The sequence below is a fragment of the Micropterus dolomieu genome, linkage group LG05 (assembly GCF_021292245.1).
Source record: "Micropterus dolomieu isolate WLL.071019.BEF.003 ecotype Adirondacks linkage group LG05, ASM2129224v1, whole genome shotgun sequence".
NCBI lineage: Eukaryota > Metazoa > Chordata > Actinopteri > Centrarchiformes > Centrarchidae > Micropterus > Micropterus dolomieu.
The window spans coordinates 30,291,482-30,302,062 of record NC_060154.1 but is presented as its reverse complement, the minus strand read 5'-3'; positions in this window follow the sequence as shown (position 1 = coordinate 30,302,062).

Below are 10,581 nucleotides of genomic sequence, written 5' to 3'. Positions count from 1 at the left end.
AAAAACACCCCCCCCCCCCCCCCCCCCCCCCAACCTCCCCCCTTTTTTTTGTTTTTTAAATTTACACCTTTTTCATATTTTATCTCTGGTTCATGACTGAATTTCCTCAAGACTGGAGGACACTAAATGGGTGCAGCATGCAGCAGGAGTGTGTTCCTTTGTGTTTGGTGAAACACACATCTTTTCAAAAGACAGAATCCATGGCATAGTTGTAAACCGTAGAGCCCTTATTGAGTGCATTTACATGGAAATCCATATGCTGATATTGTTCATCAGTTAAAACTATACTCCACTGTCAATAACTGAGGCTTGTACACATGGATCAGTGTTTATTTCTGTAATGTGTGCCTAATTTCTGTGTTGAGATTTTTACTTTTCTGTTTAATTTATTTGTCATATGACATCTGGCTTGTCCTGAATAAGACTTGAATTTGGATTTATTGGCTGTGTGCTTGTAAGAGTACTACATCTGAAACAACAGAGTGCATATCCATATGGCAGATATAAGATAAAAGTCTGAGTTGAGAATTACTCCCATCCTATGTCACCCTCCTTTAAAACTGTGTGTCCATCATTCAAAGAGGGGTACTCCGAACAAATCCAGGTAGCATTTCTTCAGTCATTTCTGTTGAATCCCAACTGCAGTATGTTTCAGTGAGCCAGTCTAGCAGGGTGAGAATGAATCCACGCCGTTTGGGACTGAAGACCGTTAAGAAACCCTGTTCTAGGGGGATGCTTCACTTTTGTTCCAGTGTAAATCTGCCCTGACTGTGGTCGACAGTCAGCCTGTGCTGTAGTGTACGGGACAGACAGGGAGGGGAGGAACAAGCACTGCGAATGAATGTAACGCAACGTGCCATTTTCTAAACTCAAATCGCAGCAGAAACTTCAACAACCAAACCCTCAGTTTCATCCTGAGAGGTTTTTGCTAGCAGTCTGAAAACTAAAGGTGGATTTGTTCTTTGAATGCCATGTGAAACAGGTGGCACTTTATGGGCTGGTCTGGCATTTGTAATGTAGATTATTTGTCACTTGTCTTTCTTTCTGGTTAAATAGTAATTACTCTTCTGGAGCACAATAAATGATTTTAATATGCTGATATGTTTTTTTTTCTCTTGAGTCTTCATTTATTATTTTCTGTGCCTCTTCCTGCTAAGTTGACTGATTTAATTGGTGAAGCTTACATCCACTGTCACTCACAAGAAATTACTTTGGCAATTTATTTGTTGCTGGATGAAATTAGTGTTCCACCACTGAATGCAGAACAAGCTTTGCCGTCAGTGGCATGCACATTAAGACAAAAAGCTGATGCCTGTCGACACTTGGGCCTATATGTCCCTACGCACCGTATTCAGGGAAACAGATAGGTAGCAGGTAAATGTGTCACACAGTCTTGCTTCTTTGTTTGAGGACTGAACTGTGATCTATGGTACATGTTACATTGTTTTCTCAGCCCATTTAATTGTATGTTGGGCGGACATCCATATAGCCCATAGCTTCATTGAGTCATGTAATGTAAATATCCTGCTATATTAGAATAGTTGCTGTTAGCTTTACATTATTGCTTATTGATTTCTTCACCTACACAGTAGAGTTCCTGGCACCACTGCACAGGCTTCATCTGAACTTCCAGTCCTCTTTAGATTGTACAGTGACCCTGTGAGCTTAAATAATAGACAAAAGCAAATGAAGAAAAAGTCTTCATCAATTTGGCATATGCGCAGCATTAAAAAAAATGAAAGGCACTGAAAATACAGAAAACGCAACCAAATACAGCAAACAGAAATGATTAACACAGTTTAATTAATTTAATGGGTGTGAGCAATTTGTTTAAATTTTAACATTCTGATTGCTTGATTTAGATATTATGTATGCAGTGTACAAGTAGTATGCAGCTTTTTCCCCCTAAATGCTGTTTAAGTGGTGGGATGATGTTTTCTTCATTTGCTTGTGCAAATTTTGGGTATTGTGGGTATTGTGCTTTCATGGCTTTCAGGATATAGTATATATATAGATATATCACAGTAGTAGGCGAGACAAAATGAGGGGATTTACCTTGTATAACTCACTGACCTTTGATTAGTTAACCTTGTTCCAGACATTTCACAGCTCTCATATCTAATGTTTTTTTCCCCCCAGCAATTCAAAGGTTGTTGACGGCTGGCCTGGTATGAAAACAACTAACTAAGCAGAGTTTTGTAGGTCGGATTAAGATTGGAGACGTCATCTTCCTGTGTCAGAAAAACGTTCAACAAAATGATTGCCACAGCTGTACATGTTGCTGTAAATTGACTTACAGAAATGATAACTCTCTCTGAGAAATGATGAGTTAACGGCTCCTGGCAACCTCAAATCACAACACTTTTCCATCCAGGATATTGCTTTTAGCTGGACCCCACCAAGGTGGGGGCCGGTTCTATGAACGCAAAGGTATGTCTGACTGTCCCTAAGTGATGAAGTTACACCATCAGTTGGTCGAGTGTTAGAGTCTCCCTTCATTCTACCTCATTTCTCTGTCTTCACTTTAGCTGAATACAATGTTATAAACTTTATGTTCTATTGTTTTCCAGCATGTGATGGCTATTTCAGTGCCATAAATACATGATTGTTGTTTGCGATGTTCCACCTATGGACTTCAGGGCATTATGTCTCTCCTGATCTTAACCACCACGCCAAGACAAGCAATCTCTCTCACACACAGAGAAAAAAAGCAAACGTACATTTTGTTTCAGCCCTAATTGGAAATCAATCGGAATTCATCCTCCTTGGAAAACGGTGACATTTTCCCACTCTTTGCCAATGATTAGAAACAAATTATGCCAGAAACTGAGTGACATTTGGAGAACAGGCGGCTGTTTGGAGTGGAGTGTAAAGGATCAACAGAGATGTATTTATGCTCTCTGCCGCTCATGTTGCCGTGTGTGTGTGTGTGTGTGTGTGTGTGTGTGTGTGTGTGGGTACATGCCTGTATTTGTCTGACCAAGGGCATACACTACTGTGGGGCTGCTCAGCCAGAGGGCCCTGTAGGAATAGCTTGATAAGGGAGGCATATTTACCATAATAATGCATCTCATCTCTGCACATCAAACACTCCTGCCTGGTCTGATAACCCGCTCTTTAATTTAGCACAACTGTTTGATCTAGCTGTGCTGCCGCTGTCCCAGGGCCGTTGTCGCGAGCAGTACAACAGTTGGGTAATTGCTGTGTACTTTAGCAGTGTGTCACAAATAGAACAGTTACGTAACGGTGCGCGTAAGCTGAAGAAGATGTCTGAAAGGGAAACTTCCAATTACATAACTTTAGAGAATATCGACAGTCCTATCTACACATTGTACACATTTTTGTCACGACTGTGACTGAAAAGATTCATCAAGATTTACCCCACAAACGCAGGGTTATACAATTATCTCCAGGGCTGTAGTGACCACTTAGAATAGGTCACACCCTTAGCATTTTGGTTCCACATCATCAAATATCTTGAAAATAAATAATGTACTTAAGCACAGTATTAAGTGTACCAGCATTTGGCTGTAGTGGCTGGTGTGAAGTAGAAATCTTGGCTTTGAATCAGCACTTTAAAAGAGCAATTTTTCAGCACCCGGTGACTTCACACTTTCCTGCATTTTTGCCCCCCCCCCCCCCCAAATGATGGACCTGGTAGTCTGTTTTCTAAATAGAATTTATTTACTTTGCTTATTAAGGAAGGTGACACACGAGCAGGGAGGACATGTTTACACCCCAGGTGTTGAGAGTTGTGAATTCTTGGCTATCATTTTTTGGCCACCTGTTTACTTTTCGATTTGTCAGCACTCAAAACAGCCTGACTGTGTATGTGAGAAAGTCAACCTACAAGCGCAGTCACACTCCAACATGCCATGTGTGTAAAGCAGACAGAAACAATGATAGTCAGAGTTGTGCTAAGGGCTTAGAAGTCAGGTCTGGGGCCCAAAGGTCAGCTGGGGTCATGGAGAGGGGGCTGTAGTTCATGGCAGAGCTCTACCAGCACCTTTTCTTTTTCTGTTGGTTGAAAAACAGCAGGATAAGCCAATAGGGCAAATTGTGGTTTCCTGAAAAGTCAGATTTTTGGGTTTAGATTATATATAGTAATAAACTTAATTCTAGCATTTTAGAACTTCCATCAAGTTAGTCCACGAGAGGCTAAGATATCCAGATTTTCATATTTGGTTCATACATACATGCAATGACTTTTGAGGTGGAAGGAAGAAAATGTGTTAAACATTCCATCAGAGGTGATACTTGATACTTGAATCCTAGTTCACGATTTTTAGCTTAATTAGCATCATGCTGCAGGTCTGAATGAAGAAAGAGACCACAAAGCCTTTTTATGTACAACATTCATAATTGTTGCGTTTTGAAAAAGGTAAAGATTTTAGGCTGGTGTGGAAAAACTGCTGTAAAGTAAAAATGCTTTCAAAAATAGAAATGTTCATAGATTATATTCACCAATTTACAAATTACAAAATGAGTGAACAGAAGAAAAATCTAAATAAAATCAATATTTGGTGTGGCCACCCTTTGCCTTCAAAACAGAATCAGTTCTTCTAGGTACACTTGCACAAAGTCAAGGATTTTGTAGGCATATGTGTATGATTCAATAATTATACCAAACACGTGCTAACAATCATTAATTCCACATGAAGGTTGAAACACACCCATTAACTGAAACATAAACAGCTGTGTAGGAGGAATACAACTGGGCGAGGAACAGCCAAGCTCAGCTAATAAGGTGAGGCTGCTGAAGACAGTTTACAGTTTACTGTCAAAGACATACACCATGGCAAGACTGAGCTTAACAACAACACAGTTGTTATACTGCATCAGCAAGGTCTCTCCCAGGCAGAAATGTCAAGGCAGACAGGGGTTTCCAGATGTGCTGTCAAGCTCTTACGAAGAAGAGAAATGGGAATGGGCTGAGGAGAATAAACTGCAGCAGGTGCACATCATGTTTACTTTACTACTACTACAACTACTGAGTGCCATCAGCTTAGAACCAGCAGTGGGACCCTGGTAAACTATCTACTGTCTGTAGAAGTCTGGTCAGAAGTGGCCTTCATGGAAGATTTATGGATAACTATTTGTTATTTCATAGGCAATTTGGGATTTGAAATTCAGATTCAATTTGACAAGTTCAATAAATGATTGCTGTTTCCTAAGTCAGTGAGTAATTGTGTAAAACTAATCGTGATCTCAATATTGACCAAAATAATTGTGATTATTGATTGATTTCTGCCATAATTGAGCAGCCCCACCTGCAACAGTGGAGCATGGCAGAGGTTCCTTGCAAGTTTGGCGCTGCAATTTTGCATACAGAGTTGGGGAATTAATGGTCTCCTAAATCCTGAGAGGCACGAAAGGAAGATACTTACTCATCATGCAATACCATCAGGGAGGCATCTGATTGGCCCCAAATTTCTTCTGCAGTATGACGAAAACCCCGAAACATACAGCGAAAGTCATTAAGAACTTTCTTCAGCATAAAGAACAAGGAGTCCTGGCAGTGATGGCATGGCCCCCACAAAGCCCTGATCTCAACATCATCGAGTCTGTCTGTGATTACATGAAGCAAGAGAAGCAACTGAAGCCCTGTCTAGATGTACATGAGTATTTTCAAAACCATGAATTTTTCTACGCGGTTTGGCCGTTCATCCACACAGAAACGCAGAATCAGGTTGCTGAAACCGAACATTTTTGAAAACTCCTGCCAGGGTGAAGATTTTAAGAAACTCCGGATGCAGTGTTGTCGTGTAGACAGTAAAATCTGAGTTTTTGCCTTGCGTCGTCAGAGTGTGCGCCATTATCTGCTGCTTTTGATGTCAGATTGTGCGCCACTGCCTGCTTTGTTTATTTTAATAGGCTCTGGTGTTCTGGCATGCTCTTGACAGCGCTTGATAGCGTGTTTTTGGCGAGATTTTTCTTTTAAACAAAGGGCAAAAATCGTATAAAAATACCCATGTTCAAGGTCACCTCCAAGTTCCCTGACTTACTGCATGATGTGCTCACTGACAGCTACTTTTACATTCTGTGCAGTTCTCCTTTAATGTTGCTCAAACACATCTGAAAATACCAGATTCCACAGGCTTTTTTGCTGTTTCAGGGCTGTAATGCAGATCTGCTCTGTGCCACGTGCTCAAAAAATCTGATTTGAATGGTCGTATAAAGCTAGCCCACAGTGACGTGACGGCTTGAATCCATCTGTTTTGAAGACAATTTCTGGGCCTGCTGCCACTTGTTTGTGCTGAACTACATTAAAGCAAATTCATTTTTGGGGTTATGCTTTTGAGACATTAAAACAATGAAATGATTAACTGAAATTCCCTAGCCACTTAATAGATATCCAAAATGTGCTCTGCTTTTAGGATGATGTGTCAAACTTTCCACCTTAACAAGAAGTTTTAATCATTCTTTTGTTCTGATCCTGACAACACACACAGCAAAAGCTTTGTTCATTGTCTGTGTTGAATTTAATTGGGATGAGTTTTGCATCGTTTGAGTCGGTCCATTGGATGCTACCCTCAGGTAAGGCAATTATAACCAGCGCACTGTCTCTCTCTTGTTCAAGGCCCGGCTTCTTCTCAAAGAGCTTCTCGCACAGAAAAACACACAATGGACTTGATCGGAGCTCTGTTTACAAGCCTAATGATCAAACACTTTCGGATTAGAAATAACATCTGCTCAGTGTGTTTGAGGTACCATAAATCGGAAAGTGTAGTTCCTACTCAGCCAACATCATTGATCCTATTTTGGGAAAGATAAAATGTGACTGATGCAATTTCATCTGTTTACAGATGTAAATGCAGGTTTAAGACTTAAAAAAGATTGCAGATGATACTTCTGTTGTAGTCAACATATGTGAATGCAGACTTACTGAGAGCTATTATCTCATTTCTTCTATTTGATCACAATGGCGTGCACACACAGACCCGTATTGTCTGAGTTAGGAATGAGTTATTGTCAACACAAGTGAATAGAGCATTTCTCTCGTGTTTCATCCTATGTCTACAAGCGATCAGCCTGCCGTGATTGAACCAAACAAATTAAATCTGAGAGGATCTGATGCTTCTCCCAGCCTGTCCGTCTGAATATCTTTGAGCTTAATGAGATCTGGCAGTCGGCCTGTTCCCGTTGTCTCTCTGGAAGTGAAGAAAGTTGGAACTGTCCATAGAAAAGCTAATTCATCAAATCTGACAGCCAGGCTCTCAGCAACAACAGTAGACTCTTAGAAGTCGCATGGCATGTATGGATAGACTGGAGCGGTTTTACATACCTTTGTTCCATTTCATTAGGAATTATGAAGATTCATTCAGATCATTAAAGAAATGGCCACCAGAGTGTAATATGTATTTCATTATCTTCTAAAGATAACATCTAAAGGATGCTCTATATTGTGTGAAAATACAAAAGGGAGATAACAGTGGCTAGATTAATCCCATGGGGCCCTGGGACACACAAATTGAAGCATTTAGGCCCTTACTGGCTCCCTATTCCTCTCGTTTTCATTTCATTGTGTATGAACACTGTCACCTCCAAACATCCATTACTCTATGTCAGAGGTCACTAATTGGCGGACCGCTGTTCTTTCCGGACCCGGACTTATAGCTGATTTATTATTGAGAATTACTACCTCGTGACAGAGCGTTTCTGTTTTAACCCGTGCAGCTTTCCTAACATTTACTGTAGTGGCACAGGAAACTCACAGACCAATGGCATGTGTTCCAGTCGTCTCGTGTGATGCTGCTCAGCTAATCAAATCTGTGCATTCCGATAAGCATTGCGAGTCGAGTCTGCGAGTGAGATAAACACGGGGAGAGAGGAGACAAAAGAGAAAAGAGATTTCACAGGCCTTTTAACCAAGAATGTACAGATTCTTACATGTACATTCCTTCCACGGGAAGTTCAAAACCAGAATATCTCATATATCTACAATCCTAGCTGGCAAGACAAGCCGCAACTCATGTTTTTCGCAAGAGAAAGTAGGGAAGTGGTAGCTCTATAAAGGGAATGAAAGACAAGAGGAGGCATTAAAGCTGTTCATTAGTTTAGATGTGTTGAGTGTTTATTATAAAATTGGTTAAGACTACACTTCATGCGACACTTTTTATTTCATTTTTTCTGAAATTAAGCACTTTGTTTTAAGATGCACATTTTAAAACAAAACTATTTATTTTAAATACAGCCTTTAGTTTACTTAAAGGTTCATTATGTAATATTTCTGAGGATCTATCAACAGAAATGCAATATAAGATCCTTATCTATGTTTTCAGTGGTGTGTAAAGACCTTGCATAATAAACCATTATGTTTTTATTACCATAGAAGCCATTGAATGAGCCATTCATATCTACATAACCGCGGGTCCCCCCTTCCATGGACGTCACCACATTCCATCGTCATGTTTCTAGCTGAAAAAGGACAAACTGCGCTACAGAGCGTGTTTCCTCACTACGTTCTTCTTGTTCTACTTCTGGTAGAATTCAGGCAGTGCAGACACTCATCATTATGCTGAATATGTATGTTAGAAAAAGAAGAAGTAATAATTTATACAGCAGGGGTCTGCAAACAGGGGCAGTACGGTCGTGCAGTGGTTAGCACTGTCGAACACAGCAAGAAGGTTGTGGGTTCAAACCCCGGTTGCCCCGGCGTTTCTGTGTGGAGTTTGCATGTTGTCTCCAGGTGCTCCAGTTTCCTCCCACCATCCAAAGACATGTGTCAGAGCAATATTTTCAACCATTAAATGGTAGATGAGATAAGACATAATATTGACTTCCATTAACATGTTGTAAGCTCAGTCAGTAAAATGCAGGACCTGCAACCCAAGGGTTGAGTGTTTGATCCCAGCTGAGTGCAGAAGCGGAGAACTGAGGTGTGGACCCAAATGCAGACTGTAGACAAGGTATTTGCAGTTCAAAAGATTTATTTAAACAAAAACTCAGCAGGCTTACGCTGGGAGCACAGTGGCAAATGTTCAAACAAAAGGTAACTCCAAACAAAACATAACCCAAAGGAAAGAATCCAAGAACAGGTACAATCCAAAACAGCGCAGGGACACGACAGAACACTCAGCACAGACGAGGACATCACAAATACTGAACACAACTGAGGACAATATATACACAGGCAAACGAGCAGGGAGGGAAGCACAGCTGAAACACATCAGGTAATCCACAACAGGAAAAAAGCTAGACAAGAACACCAGGCACAGAAGATTACAAAATAAAATAGGAAGTAAAGTAGTCGGGAACACACGAGGACAGATCTACCAAAGTAAAACACAAAACAGGACTAAACAGGAGACAGGACTACACTAAAACATGGAGACATAAGACTAAGGACTAAGACACAGACCAAAATAATAAAAACATAGAAGTACACAGACCAGGAAAAACACTAAACATGAACTAAAGCACAAGACTAAGAACTTAAACACAGGACTAAGAACTAAGATAAGAGACAAGACAGATACTAAAAACTTAAACATGCGATTGAACAAAAGACTAGATTAAGCTACAAAACCCCAAACATGACACGATCAAATAAAGCTTACAGAACACAGAACACAAAACCAAACCTATGAAAATAAACTAAACAGGAAAAACATGAATACACAACCAAATCCTTACAGTGACTAACTGTTGCTGTCATGACTGAGAACTATTTCAGCACCGCTATCCATCCATCGTCGACCGCTTGTCCTGCGTACAGGGTCGCCAGTCCATCGCAGGGCCACACATAGACAAACAACCAGTCACACTCACACCTAAGGACAATTTAGGATTGCCAATCAACCTAGGCCGCTTGGGGTGGTGGGAGGAAGCCAGAGCACCCAGAGAGAACCCATGCAGACACAGGGAGAACATGCAAACTCCACACAGAAAGGCCGGGGCAACCAACATCTTGCTGTGGGGCCACAAAGCTATCCACCATGGACTGTGGTGCAGAAACAGTGACAGTGTTTCACACTCTTGGCTTACATTTGTGGCATTACATGTCAGTGACCAAGTCACAATAATATATGGTTGGACTGAATAATTAAGTAAATATCCATCCATCCATCTATCATCAACTGCTTTTCCTGCATACAGGTTTGCTGGTACACCCTGGACAGGTTGCCAGTCCATCGCAGGGCCACACATAGACAAACAACCAGTCACACTCACACCTAAGGACAATTTAGGATTGCCAATCAACCTAGGCCGCTTGGGGTGGTGGGAGGAAGCCAGAGCACCCAGAGAGAACCCATGCAGACACAGGGAGAACATGCAAACTCCACACAGAAAGGCCGGGGCAACCAACATCTTGCTGTGGGGCCACAAAGCTATCCACCATGGACTGTGGTGCAGAAACAGTGACAGTGTTTCACACTCTTGGCTTACATTTGTGGCATTACATGTCAGTGACCAAGTCACAATAATATATGGTTGGACTGAATAATTAAGTAAATATCCATCCATCCATCTATCATCAACTGCTTTTCCTGCATACAGGTTTGCTGGTACACCCTGGACAGGTTGCCAGTCCATCGCAGGGCCACACATAGACAAACAACCAGTCACACTCACACCTAA